Below are 14,449 nucleotides of genomic sequence, written 5' to 3' on the forward strand. Positions count from 1 at the left end.
TAGGGACAGAAGGGTGCGAGTATGACTGAGGCAGGTAGAGGGTAATACCCTTCAGCTTGTCTAACAGATTTGAGATTCTTGCTCCCTGCATGGATGAGCGTGGGGACTGTCGGGAGGATGAGCAAACTGGCCACAGCACTGTGGTAGCGGAAGCCATTGAAGAGGGAGAAAAGAGACGTAGTCATAATCGTCAATAGTGTCATCAGGGAAACAGGCACTCCTCTCTCTTGCCAGAATGAAGAGTCCCAAAGGCTGTATTGATAAACTAGTACCTGGGTTCAGGATCTGCCATCTGGGTTGCAGTGAAACTAGGAGTGGGACATGAATGGTCCAGTTGCCGATGTAGGTAGAAAAAGGAAGGAGATTCTGCTGAAGGAATATGAGCATCTCAGGGCTAAATTAGAAAACAGAACCAATAAAGGTAATAATCACTGGATCACTACCTAAACCACAAGCAAATTGGCAGAGGATCAACAAGATTAAACAAGTAAATGCATGGCTGAAAGATTGGTGTGGGAGAGAAGGGTTCAAATTCAATGGATATTGGCATCAGTATTGGGGAAGAATGGAGCCATTCCAATGGGATGGGCTTTACCTTAATGATACTGGGACCAGTGTCCTGGCAAATCCTATAATGAGGGTCTGTGGATTTAAACTAAATTGTGGCAGTTGGTTTCAGTTGCACGAAAAAGTTGAAGTTGGTGAAGGGGTCGGTATAGGTTAAAGTTTCCACAATAAGTAATAGAACAAAAACTGTGGAAAGGATCAGGAATCAAACTTCAGGCACAGGAGATAAAGGGTCAACTGTGACAAGAGGGGCAGTGAATACAGGACTGAGGATGTTGTGTTTACACATATGCAGTATATGAAAGAAGCTAATTGAGCTTGTAGCCGAGACTGAAATTGGCAAATTTGGTTTTGTGGTCATCACAGAGGCATGGCTGCAAGGGGATCAGGGTTGGGAATTAAGTATCCAAGAATACACCTGTCATCAAGAAGTTAGGCACATGGGGAGAGGGGCTGGTGTTGCCTTGTTAGTAAGAAATAAAATTAAACCGACAGCAAAATGTGGGGTAGAGTGGAAGGCACGGAATTGGTGTAGGTCATGTTAAGGAACCACAAAGGAAAAAGGACACTGATGGAAGTTGCATACAAGCCTCCTAGCAGTGGTCAGGATGTGGGGAAGAAAATAAATCAGGAGATAAGAAAGACATGTGAGAATCATTGTAAAAATCATGGGGACTTCAATGGACAGATTGACTGACTTGGAAAATCAGGTTGGCATGGATCTCAAGAAAAGTAATGTGCAGATTGTCTGCAAGATTTTATTTCGGAGCAACTTGTGGCAGAGCCCACTAAGGAACAGGCAATTCTGGATTTAGTGAAGGGTAATGAGACAGATTTGATTAGGGACACAATCGGCTGAAACTCTTCAGTATTCTCAGCACATTCTTTTGAAGTGCTTTCCCTTTCTATCTCCTCCATCTTTTGAACAGCTCATGGAGCTTCCTTGTCATTCAGATGGAGACGATCTGAGCAGCTGCCTCCTCCATGCCCCTCCTTTCCATGAAACTGTCTCTAAAGTTCTACCTCGACTGAACCCTGAACCCATATCTTTTTCAAGTTCCTCTGCTACCTCAGAGCTCTTGGTGTCGATGAGACCCATCTCCTAGCCCCTTGACACCTTTTCCATTCAATCATTTGAGCATCCAATTTCCCTGTTCATTGATATTGTTAACAGTTATTGGTCTGGTCTGGTACGGTCCCTCTCACTTTAAATCCACTATTATCATCCATCCAGTTAAAACACTTGTCATCATCTCCAAACTGCTTCTCCTCTCCAAAGACCTGGAACCTGGTAACCCCGAAGGACCCTATCCATTGTTCCTCCTATTTTCACCCAGATACCACCAATAGGTGACATCATCTAAAAGGCACTGCATTAATTTTCACACATCCAATGCCAATACCCAATTCTACCTCATAACATAATCCAATGTCTCCATTACACCACTATTACTTAATTATGGGCATGTGTATTCCTCATCCGTGGATGTTTTATTTATTTATTCATTCACAGCATGTGGCTTTCACTGGCTCATCTAGCGTTGGTTGCACATCCAGGGCAGTTAAGAGTCAACCATATTGCTGTGGATCTGAAGTCACATGTAGACTGACCGAGTATGGACAGGGGTTCCTTCCCTAAAAGGTCATTAGTGTACCAAGAGGGCTTTTCCCAACAATTAACTCTGGTTTCATAGTCATTAGACTATTAATTCCAGATTTTTATTCAATTTAAATTCCACCATCTGCCACATTGGGATTCAAACCTTTGTCTCCAGAACTTTACCTCAGTCTCAGGATTAATAGTCTGGCAATAATACCACTAAACCATCGCCTCCATGTGCAGAAACTTGCTCCAGTTAAAAATTGTGAAAATCACCACTTAATTTTGCTCTCTAACTACTGGGATTTGATGCTGAGCCACATTGTTTGTATGTGAGTCTCATGTTTAACCACACAATGAGTTTCTCGCCACGTTTCCACACCAACTCAAACTCCAGATTTCCATGATTTCATGTTTTCACCCATCCGAGGTCAGCTGCTTCTGAGACTATCGTGCATGCCTGTGTTACCTTTTTAATTTGATTATTTCAATATATTCTTGTCTCGCATCTTGTACTTACCTACCACCCACCCAGAAACACAAAATCACCCAAAACTCTGCTGCTGTATACCCTCGCTTGCCCCCAAGCCCATTCACTCACCAACTATATGCTCACTGAACAGATTTTCTCCTGGTCAAGCAAAGAACAAACACTAAAATCTATATCTGGTTTATGAGTCCCTCCGTGGCCTCATCCCTCCTGATCACTGTAATCTCCCACCCCTTACTCTGTGATATCTGCACATTTAGCTGTGTTCCTCCCTGCCTCTGTAATCTCCACATACTCACTCTGAGATACCTGCACTCCTCTTTATTCTGCCCTCTTTTTAGAATCTCTGATTGTTGTTACTCCAATATGGCCTAGCCTCAGCAGGAAGATCTGACATTCCATCCCCAAACTTGTCCACCTCTCTTCGTGTCCGAGGTATTTGTTTAAATGTGCCCTTGCAATCAAAAGTTTGTCCATTTAGGCAGATAATGTCCAATGTGTCCATGTCAAACTCTCCTGAAACACTTTGATGTTTTGTTACATGAAACATGTGTTAATATACATATTATTCCTCCATCACAGCAGCCAATTTGTACAAAATATGATTCTTCTAACAGTAATTGGATAAGTAACTTTTTTTTAAAATGGTGTTAGGACAGGGATTGCTTGTGTATCTGAGGAGATTCTAACAGTGCTGATCAGTGTGCAACCAAATAACTAATTCTGAGTTCATGCTTGAAAGAAAGTCATTGATGAAGCAGCTCAAAATAGTTGGCCTAGGTCAGTACCCTGAGAAACTCCTGCAGTGATGCACTGGGCTTGGGATTATTGATCACCAAGAACTAGAAACATTTGGGCTGGATGATTCTGCCCAGTGGAGACTCTTTCCCTTGATACCAATTGACTCTAGTTTTGCAAGAGCTCCTTGATACCTTCATCAGATAAATGCCATTTTAATGTCCAAGGACAGTCAGTCTCACCTTGCCACTCGAGTTCAGCATTTTGTCCATGTTGCTATGTCTATTGCTGTGTTGAGGTCAAGAGCTGAGTCTGGTGGAGAACACTGATGCTGAGTGAGTAGGAACTGAGAGCACTGTTGTTACCCATTCCTGATGCTGAGTGAGTAGGAACTGAGAGCACTGTTGTTACCCATTCCATCATTTTGCTGATGATGGAGGATTGACAGGATGATAATTGTTAGGATTGGATTTGTCCTGCTTTTCCAGACTCAACCTAGCTAAGCTTTGCTTTTAATTAGCTGTGTCATTCTAAGTTTTGTAGTTACACCGAAGCAGCTTGGCTGGTGTGAAAGCAGGAGCAGGGTAGTGAGTATAATGATCATCCAACATACTGAATGGCAGAACAGGCTCAAGGGCCAATACCTGCCAACTACTGTTCCAATATTTCTATTCTGGGGATCTTCGGAGGAATAACATAGAATTAGGAACAGGAGTCGGCAATTCAACCATTTGAGCTCACTTCACCATATAACATGATTGTGGCTGATCTTACCTGGTCTTAACCCCACTCTCCTGGCTGCTTCCCATAACCCTTTATCCTATTTTTCATCAGAAATATATCTACTCTGATCTTGAATTTGTTGATTGAATCTGCCTCTACTGCATTCTAGAACAGGGAATTCCACAGGATTCACAACGCTGAGAGAAGTAGTTTCTCCTCATGTGTTTTGAACCTATCTCCTCTCACTATACATATCTGACTTCCTGTTCAACACTGTCACACAAGAGGAAACATATGTTCAATTTGCACCTCATCAATCCCTTTTCACAGTTTCTTTACCTCAATCAAATTCCCTTTCATTCTTCTGAACTAATGGATATATGCCCAAGCTATTCATTGGCTCCTCATGTGACAGCCTTTTCATCGCTGTAATCAACCTGGTGAACCTCCACTGAACTGCTTTCAGTGCCACCACGTCCTTCCTCATGCATTGGGTCCAAAACTGGACACAATACTCCAGGTGTGGTCTCACCAACATCTCATATAATTGCAACAATACTTCTTTACCTTTTTGTAGTACACTTTGCAGGATATTCATATCAAATCGTCCAGATCTCTTGCACAGAAAAAAAAGCACATGGATTCTGTGCCTTGACCATTCTTTTGAGCTTTTGCCTGAAGATTCCTAGAAATGTTTTGGGCTGACGTTTTGTGCTGGAATCTCCCCAACTCACATGTGACACAGATAGTTTTACAGATAAGTTGCTCCTTTACATTTTGTTTTGTTCTTAATGAAGACAGTGTGAACCTTCTCATTAACTGGTCCGCATTGCCATCAAGACTTGGCTCCAACCCTTCCAAGATGGTAGCTGAGTAGGACACCTCAGACAGGACTCATCCACTTTGTCCATTTCTTTTCTTTTGTTTTTTTTTTTAAAACCTACCTTCATTTCTCTTCTTTCTTCTCCTGGACACGAACTCAGTGCAGACCCAAGGCAACCTCCCGGACCAGCGTCGCTGACTTACAGCCCCATGTGGTGATGCTTCAGCAGTATGTAGTTGTCTCTTGGCCTGATGTGGCCTCCAGAGTGTTCTTCATTTCTAGTGGTGATTCCTCAAAGTGTGGTCCCACTGTAGTTAAGAACTTAAAAAGCAAGGTAATGTTTGAACCATCAGCTTTATTTGTTTATAGACAACAGAACAGTACAGCACAGTACAGGCCCTTCAGCCATCGATGTTGGACCAAACTTTTACCCTAATCCCAAAGGTCTATTTAACCTCCACCCCTACCTTATACTTTATACCATATGCCGATCCAATAGCCACTTAAATGCCCCTAATGAGGTCGAATCCACTAGCCTCTCTGGCAATGCATTCCACGCCCGGACCACTCTCTGAGTAAAGAAACTACCTCTGATGTCTCCCCTATATCTACCTCCACTCACTTTAAAACTATGACCCCTCGTAATAGCTACATCCACTCTAGGAAAAAGTCTCTGGCTGTCCACTCGATCTATACCTCTGATCATTTTGAACACCTCTATCAAATCACAATTGTCTGCTTAAAACTACAACTAAAAAGGTCTACAGTGTGTAACTTTTAACCTTATTTCATATGCTTTACATTATACAATAATTACTGCAATATTTAACTTTCCTTAGAATCCCTACTGTGTGGAGGCAGGACATTCAGCCCATCGAGTCACACCCAGACCCACCGGCTACCTTATCCTTGCATTTCCCTAGACACTGTAGGAATTTAGCAGGGCCAATCCACCAACACTGCACATCTAGCGAGTTTTGAGAAGATTTGTAGCTCAGGTTGAGGTTCTGGATGTGAGTTTGCTCGCTGAGCTGGAAGGTTCATTTTCAGACGTTTTCTCACTTTTTTTATTTGAAAAAATATACTTTATTCGTGAGATGTACAAAAAATAAAACATATTTACACAGCTACCCAGTCATGCAAGCCGCTCCAGGTTATGCAGGGGGTACATACACCAACTAAAGGAAAAAAAAACAAAAGAAGGGGAAAAAAAACAAAGCAAAGAAAAACACCCCGGCAGTCGTCACCCCGCACAGTCCCCGTTGGCCCCCTGACCGGTTGGGGAAGGCGCCAGCTGGGCCCAGTTACCAGATAGGGTTCTTTTTTCTATTCTGGACGAGGGGTTTCATACCATGGTCTTTTCCCACCGCACCTTGGTGGCGGCTGCCCCAAGCTTTAGCGCGTCCCTCAGCATATAGTCCAGGACCTTGGAGTGCGCCAGTCTGCAACACTCGGTCGGGGTCAGTTCTTTCAGCTGGCAGACCAGCAAGTTGCGGGCAGACCAAAAGAGCTTCTTTCACCGCATTGATGGTCCTCCAGGCGCAGTTGATGTTGGTCTTGGTGTGCGTCCCCGGAAACAGCCCGTAGAGCACGGAGTCCCGCGTCACGGAGCTGTTCAGGACGAACCTCGACAAATACCACTGCATCCCCCTCCAGACCTCCTGCGCACAGGCACACTCCAGAAGGAGGTGATCGACAGTCTCGTCCCCCCCACAGCCACCTCGAGGGCAGCGTGCGGTGGTGCGGAGATTCCGGGCATGCATAAAGGATCTCACTGGCAGAGCCCCTCTCACCACCTGCCAAGTAATGTCCTTGTGCTTGTTTGAAAGTTCTGGCGATGAGGCATTCTGCCAAATGACTTTGGCAGTCTGCGTGGGGAACCACACGACGGGATCCACCCTCTCCTTTTCCCGAAGGGTCCTGGAGATACTACGTGCTGACCACTGCCTGACGGCCTGTGGTCGAAGGCGTTTCCTTTCAAAAATTTCTCCACGAAGGACAGGTGGTACGGAACGGTCCAACTACTCGGAGCGTTCCGCGGCAACGAGGCCAGGCCCATCCTTCGCAACACCGGGGACACGTAGAACCTCAGTAAGTAGTGACACTTGGTGTTTGTGTACTGAGGATCTACGCACAGCTTGATGCAGTGCACACAAAGGTAACCGTTAGGGCGAGGGTGGCGTTCGATACGCCCTTTCCCCCATTTCCCAGGTCTTTGTACATGGTGTCCCTGCGGACCCAGTCCATCCTCGACCCCCAAATGAAGTGGAAGATGGCCCGGGTGACTGCAGCGGCGCAGGTCCAGGGAATAGGCCAGGCCTGCGCCACATACAACAGTACCGAAAGCCCCTCGCACCTGACAACCAGGTTCTTACCTGCGATGGAGAGGGACCGGAGCGTCCACCTGCCCAGCTTCTGCTTCAATTTGGTGATATGCTCCTCCCATGTCGTAGTGCACGCCCCAGCTCCACCAAACCAAACACCCAGCACCTTCAGGTAGTCTGTCCTGACTGTGAAGGGGATGAAGGAGCGGTCGTCCCAGTTCCCGAAGAACATGACCTCACTCTTAACCTTATTGACTTTGGCACCCGAGGCCAGTTCAAACTGGCCGCAGATGTCCAATAGTCCATTCGCCGACCGACGATCGGTGCAGAAGACGGCGACATCGCCCATGTACAGGGAGATCTTGACCTGAAGGCCTCCGCTGCCTGGGATAGTCACGCCCTTCAGGCTCACGTCCTTCCTGATGGAGGCGGCGAAGGGCTCCACACAGCACACGAACAAGGCAGGAGAGAGCGGGCAGCCCTGCCTGACTCCAGATCTAACAGGAAAACTGTCTGATTCCCAGCCGTTGATCGAGACTGCGCTGAGGGTGTTGGCGTAGAGCAGCCAGATCCAATTGCGGATGCCCTCCCCGAACCCCAATTTGGAGAGGACGTCCCTCATGTAAGCATGAGAGACCCTGTCGAAGGCCTTCTCCTGGTCCAGGCCGACGAGGCAGGTGTCCACCCGCCTGTCCTGGACGTAGGCGATCGTATCCCTGATGAGCGCGAGGCTCTCGGCGATCTTCCTGCCCGGCACAGCACAGGTTTGGTCAGGGTGAATCACTGACTCCAGGACAGACCTGACCCGGTTGGCCGTGACCTTGGCCAGGATTTTGTAGTCCACGTTCAAAAGTGAAATGGGACGCCAATTCTTAATTTCTTCCCTCTCCCCCTTCCTCTTGTAAATGAGGGTGATGATGCCCTTCCTCATGGACTTGCACATTTCCCCTGCACGAAGCGCACTATCGTACACCTCCAGCAGGTCCCGGCCGACCAGGTCCCACAGAGCGGAATACAGCTCGACTGGTAAGCCATCGCTTCCGGGAGTCCTATTCCTCTCCAAAGACTTGAGGGCTCTGGTCAGCTCGTCCAGGGATATCGGCCGGTCCAGCCACTCCCTCGTGCCGTCATCCAAGACCTCCGTGATAGACGACAGGAACGACTCGGAGGCCGAGCTGTCCGTGGGCTTCGTGTCGTACAGTCCGGCATAGAAGGATCTGCTGATCCTCAAAATGTCGGGCCGAGACAACGTCACCAAGCCGTCGTCCTCCTTCAGCCGGCTAAGCACAGAGCTCTCTTTGTGCACCTTCTGAAAGAAGAAACGAGATCATGTCACGTCCTGCTCCACGGAGCGGACCCTGGACCGGAAGATTATCCTGGAGGCCTCCGCGGCGAAGAGCAAGGCTTGCTGGCCCCTCACCTTGCGGAGGTCCTCCGTGACATCGACTCCCATCAACTGCAGAAGGAGCAGGTTCTGCACCCTTTTCTGGAGTCGCGACAGCTTCCCCCGCCTCTCTCTCACCTTCCGAACACACTTGAGGACAAAGAACCTCTTGATGTTCTCCTTCACCATCTCCCACCAGTCGCCCGGAGACTCAAAGAGGAGTTTCACGGTTCTCCAACCGGAGTACTCCCTCTTAAGATCCTTGACGTTCTCTGGGGTCAACAGAGTCGTGTTGAGCTTCCACGTCCCCTTGCCGGCCGGCTGGTCGTCCTGTAAGTGACAGTCGGCCAGCAGGAGGCAGTGGTCAGATAAGAACACCGGCTCGACGCCGGTGGACCTGACCGAGAACCCCCGTGACACAAACAGGAAGTCTATCCTTGAGCGGATAGACCCATCTGGCCGCGACCAGGTGTAACTCCGCTGTGCTCCGTCTGCAGGGGTGCTGAAGACATTGAGCAGCTTGGCGTCCTTCACCGTGTCCATCAGGAATCTGGATGTGACGTCCAGTTGACTCCCCCCACCCGCTGTCCCCACGCCGGATCTTCCATCTGCATCGATGATGCAGTTGAAGTCTCCGCCTAGGATGACCGGCCTGGACGTAGCCAGCAGGGGTGGAAGCCGCTGCAGGATGGCCAACCGCTCATTCCGTACCGCTGGGGCGTACATGTTAATCAGCCTCAGGGGAGCGTTCCTGTAGGTGATGTCAGCCACTAGGAGGCGCCCCCCCCACCACCTCCTGAACTTGAAAGATGGTGAAGTCACGCCCCCGCAGCAGAATAGCCAGGCCCGAGGAGCGACAGTCGTTACCCCCCCGACCAGATCGAAGGCCCACAGGTCCAGGCGCCAGACCATTTCCCGTACCTGCCGAGGTTCAGTATCCCGCACTCCTGCAGAAACAGGAGGTCCGCCTTGATGGTGGTCAGGTAGGCCAACGTGGACACACATCTTGCGGTGGACTTGACACTGCGCACATTAATGCTCGCAACTTGTACCCCCATTGTGGGCAGTGACCGCAGTACCCTCCCCAAGTCCAAGGTCCAGCCCCTCCATCTGTCCCTTCATGCCCGTTGCCCGGGCTAACTGCTGGACGCTCTCCGGGCTCAGGAAACCGTCTGTGCTGCCTTCCGGGTGGCATCCCCCTGTCAGGGGTGCGGAGGCAGGAGGGTCCGGCTCTGGGTCAGGCTGTGGAAGCGCTGTTTCCTGCTTCCTGCCTGGAAGTTCCGGGGGGCCCTCCAGTGCCCCAGCGGCACTTGACTGGGTGTTGGAGGGAGCCTCAGGACGCCTCCCGTCACCTGGAAGTGGGGTGCTGCTTTCCTTCTCCCTCGAGATCTTTAACTTCTGCTTCGGGCGGGCCCTCTCCGAATCCACCTCATCAGAGGAGCTGTTATAGACCCCCTGTAGCTGCCTCTTCCTGCCTGATGGTTGCGGTTCCTGGGCCCATCGACACACCTTCCTCCTCGCTTTCCGGACCGTCGTCCACTCCCCTGGGTCGCCTGTTGCCACCTCCATTGACTCCGGGTTGTCGGGGGGGATTGGAGCCTGCAGGGGCACTTTGCTGGGCTCGGGCCCATCCTGCGAGGCTGGGCCCTCCTGCACGACCTGGCCCTCCTGCACATTAGTGGGGTCCTTGCTGGGTCCTGGTGCCTTCCTCTCCTCCGGGGGGGGCTGGCCCCGCATTGCCCCTTGCCGGCAACCTGGGCGTAGGTGGTCCCCCGCTGCAGGCACGCCCTATAGAGGTTGCCCACTTCCCCGCAAAGGTTGCAGCTTTTCTCTTGTGGGCAATCCTTTGCAAGGTGTCCCTCCTCCCTGCAGATGGTGGCTTTGCAGTCGACCACCACGTGACCTGACCTACCACAGGCATGGCAGACTTTAGGTTGCCCTGCATAGGTCAGGTAGCCCTTGCTCCCACCGATCGCAAAGCTGGACGGTGGGTGTACGACATTCCCGTCTGCGCCCATCCTCTGCGTCACCTTGACCTGCCTCTTACTCGTCCAGATGCCAAAGGGGTCCACCATGTCAGTTAGGTCCCCTTCCACCTTCACGTACCTTCCGAGGAAGGTAAGGACATCAACTGCTGGCACATACGGGTTGTACATGTGTACAGTCACCATACGGCTCCTCTGTGCTGGCATCACAAACAGCAGGACAGCGGTCAATACAGAGAGGGGGCCCTCACCTCCTTTCTCCTTGAAAACCTCCAGGAAGCGCTCACAAAGCTTGGCACTCCTGAAGGTCACATCGTAAAAACCTCCTCCGGGGAAATCCCGCAGGCAGTAAATGTCCGCAGCAGCGAACCCACAACAGTCCAACAGGACCCTCTTCACGAAGAAGGTGCGGTCCACAGGTGCACCTTCATCCACCTTCTTTACAGAAACACGGATGGTGTTCTGGACCCCCTGACCTGGGGCACGAGCACTTGCCGCAGCCATCGTTGCAGGTTGGCTGCTCCCCCGAACCAGCGTTAGGCCGAAGCCAGCATTAAGATCCACTGGTCGCAAGGGTGCACAGCCAACCCGACGTCCTCCTTTCACCTCCAAGACAGCACTCTCGTCCTCTCGGTCCACAAGAGAGTGGGTCTTTATTTTGTTCCGGATGTAAGCTGGTTCACTGAGCTGTAAGGTTTGTTCCCATGTTTTGTCACCATTCTAGGTAACATCAACAGTGAGCCTCCGACGAAGCGCTGGTGTTATGCCCCACTTTCTATTTATCTGGTTATGTCTCCTTGGGTTGGTGGTGTCATTTCCTGTGTTGGTGATGTCATTTCCTGTTCTTTTTCTCAGGGGATGGCAGATTGATTTGGAGCCAATGTGTTTGTTGATGGAGTTCCGGTTGGAATGCCATGCTTCTAGGAATTCTCGTGCATGTGTCTGTTTGGCTTGTCCTAGGATGGATGTGTTGTCCCAATCAAAATGGTGTCCTTCTTCATCTGTATGTAAGGATACTAGTGATAGTGGGTCATGTCGTTTTGTGGCTAGTTGATGTTCATGTATCCTTGTGGCTAGCTTTCTGCCTGTTTGTCCAATGTAGTGTTTGTCACAGTTCTTGCAAGGTATTTTGTAGATGACGTTCGCTTTATTTGTTGTCTGTAGAGGGTCTTTTAAGTTCATTAGCTGCTGTTTTAGTGTGTTGGTGGGTTTGTGGGCTACCCTGATGCCAAGAGGTCCGAGTAGTCTGGCAGTCATTTCGGAAATGTCTTTGATGTAGGGGAGAGTGGTTATGGTTTCTGAGCCCGTTTTGTCTGTTTGATTGGGTTTATTGCTGAGGAATCGGCGGACTGTGTTCATAGGGTACCCATTCTTTTTGAATACGCTGTATAGGTGATTTTCCTCTGCTCTGCGTAGCTCCTCTGTGCTGCAGTGTGTGGTGGCTCGTTGGAATAATGTTCTAATGCAGCTTTGTTTGTGGGTGTTGGGATGGTTGCTCCTGTAGTTCAGTATTTGGTCCGTATGTGTTGTTTTCCTATAGACGCTGGTTTGAAGTTCCCCATTGACTGTTCGCTCTACTGTGACATCTAGGAATGGCAGTTTCTTGTTGTTTTCCTCCTCTTTTGTGAATGTTATGCCAGTAAGGGTATGATTGATGGCCTTGAATGTTTCCTCTAATTTGTTTCGTTTAGTGAACAGAAACCAGAAGCCCCCCTCAGGCCCATCGTGTCGCTACCTGGAACACCAACCTACAGATTAGCCAAGGAACTACACCAAAGACTAAAACACCTAGTAGAAGACTCCCACCACTCCATTCGCTCCACCCAAGAATTCCTGAACATCAAAGACACCAAGATAGAAGAGGATGAAATAATGGTCTCCTTTGACGTAACAGCCCTGTTCACATCCATCAACATCAACCTGTCCAAAGAAACACTGACTACACTATTAGAAGAACCGAAGACACATACACCAGACACCACCAACCTCATCAGCAAGGACAGCATCATCAAGCTAGTGGACCTATGCCTCACCACCCACTTCACTTTCAATAACAAAACCTACAGACAAACCAACGGTACACCCATGGGATCTCCGATATCAGGGTTCTTAGCAGAGGCAGTAATGCAGAGACTCGAACAAACAGCTCTGCCAATCATCCAACCCAAACTTTGGGTCCGCTATGTGGATGACACCTTTGTCATCACTAAACAAAACAAATTAGAGGAAACATTCAAGACCATCAATCATACCCTTACTGGCATAACATTCACAAAAGAGGAGGAAAACAACAAGAAACTGCCATTCCTAGATGTCACAGTAGAGCGAACAGTCAATGGGGAACTTCAAACCAGCGTCTACAGGAAAACAACACATACGGACCAAATACTGAACTACAGGAGCAACCATCCCAACACCCACAAACAAAGCTGCATTAGAACATTATTCCAACGAGCCACCACACACTGCAGCACAGAGGAGCTACGCAGAGCAGAGGAAAATCACCTATACAGCGTATTCAAAAAGAATGGGTACCCTATGAACACAGTCCGCCGATTCCTCAGCAATAAACCCAATCAAACAGACAAAACGGGCTCAGAAACCATAACCACTCTCCCCTACATCAAAGACATTTCCGAAATGACTGCCAGACTACTCGGACCTCTTGGCATCAGGGTAGCCCACAAACCCACCAACACACTAAAACAGCAGCTAATGAACTTAAAAGACCCTCTACAGACAACAAATAAAGCGAACGTCATCTACAAAATACCTTGCAAGAACTGTGACAAACACTACATTGGACAAACAGGCAGAAAGCTAGCCACAAGGATACATGAACATCAACTAGCCACAAAACGACATGACCCACTATCACTAGTATCCTTACATACAGATGAAGAAGGACACCATTTTGATTGGGACAACACATCCATCCTAGGACAAGCCAAACAGACACATGCACGAGAATTCCTAGAAGCATGGCATTCCAACCGGAACTCCATCAACAAACACATTGGTTTGGAGCCAATCTACCATCCCCTGAGAAAAAGAACAGGAAATGACATCACCAAGCCAAGGAAACATAACCAGATAAATAGAAAGCGGGACGTAACACCAGCGCTTCGTCGGAGGCTCACTGATGATGTTACCTAGAATGGTGACAAAACAACTGGGAACAAACCGGCAAGCTCAGTGAACCAGCTTACATCTCGAACACAACAAAGACCCACTCTCTTGTGGACCGAGAGGACGAGAGTGCTATCTTGGAGGTGAAAGGAGGACGTCGGGTTGGCTGTGCACCCTTGCGACCAGTGGATCTTAATGCTGGCTTCGGCCTAACGCTGGTTCAGGGGAGCAGCCAACCTGCAACGATGGCTGCGGCAAGTGCTCGTGCCCCAGGTCAGGGGGTCCGGAACACCATCCGTGTTTCCGTAAAGAAGGTGGATGAAGTTGCACCTGCGGACCGCACCTTCTTCGTGAAGAGGGTCCTGTTGGACTGTTGTGGGTTCGCTGCTGCGGACATTTACTGCCTGCAGGATTTCCCCGGAGGAGGTTTTTACGACGTGACCTTCCGGAGTGCCAAGCTTTGCGAGCGCTTCCTGGAGGTTTCCAAGGAGAAAGGAGGTGAGGGCCCCCTCTCTGTATTGACCGCTGTCCCACTGTTTGTGATGCCAGCACAGAGGAGCTGTATGGTGACTGTACATATGTACAACCCGCATGTGCCAGCAGTTGATGTCCTGACCTTCCTCGGAAGGTATGTGAAGGTGGAATGGGACCTAACTGACATGGTGGATCCCTTTGGCATCTGGACG

Source organism: Stegostoma tigrinum, chromosome 42 (genome assembly GCF_030684315.1).
Source record: "Stegostoma tigrinum isolate sSteTig4 chromosome 42, sSteTig4.hap1, whole genome shotgun sequence".
In the NCBI taxonomy this organism is placed as follows: domain Eukaryota; kingdom Metazoa; phylum Chordata; class Chondrichthyes; order Orectolobiformes; family Stegostomatidae; genus Stegostoma; species Stegostoma tigrinum.